This window comes from Carlito syrichta, unplaced genomic scaffold, assembly GCF_000164805.1.
Source record: "Carlito syrichta isolate Samal-C Ts95f unplaced genomic scaffold, Tarsius_syrichta-2.0.1 Scaffold283308, whole genome shotgun sequence".
NCBI classification, from domain to species: domain Eukaryota; kingdom Metazoa; phylum Chordata; class Mammalia; order Primates; family Tarsiidae; genus Carlito; species Carlito syrichta.
Genome location: NW_007227404.1, coordinates 56,623 through 57,310, shown reverse-complemented (window position 1 = coordinate 57,310; position 688 = coordinate 56,623).

The following is a 688-nucleotide window of genomic DNA, read 5'->3' as shown; positions in this document are numbered from 1 at the left end:
GCGGGGCGCTGCGTGCAGCGGCGCGCAGGGAGGCGGTGAGCGCGTGCAGAGCAGCCGGATCCGAGGACTGTGTGTGCGTGTGTTTGCGCGTGTTTTTTGCTTCTTCCCTCGAGCATGTGAACGGTTTCGCAGCTTGCTGGCTCCCTTAGGATCCTGGACTTTGGGGAGCTCTGGGCTGTGAGCTCAACCCATCCCGATAATCCATTTTGCACGGTCGGTTATATAGGGGCAGAAAAGCGCAACTGGACGGGGGTGGGGCAGACTCACGAAACCTTCTGGAAACACACACACACACACACACACACACACACACACACACCACACACGAGAGAGAGAGAGAGAGAGAGAGAGAGAGAGAGAGAGAGAGAGAGAGAGAGAGAGAGAGAGAGAGAGAACCGAAAGACTTGAGAAGACTTTGAAAACCTCTCTGCTGGCCCTTCGGTTTTCTGGAAAGATCCTGAATGTCTGTTACCTTTTCAAGTCATCTTGGCTTTTCTCTAGTGTTTTGTAAGCCGCTTTCCAGTTAGCTGTGTGTGTGTGTGTGTGTGTACGTGTGTACGTGCGCGCTTATCTGATGCATTTGACTGTCTTTTATCTGACTGCCCAGAAGCAAATGTGGTAACTCGGTGATGCCTCTCCATGCCCGGGTTCTCGCGGAGCGCAGAAGACGCCCAGACCCATTTCCCCG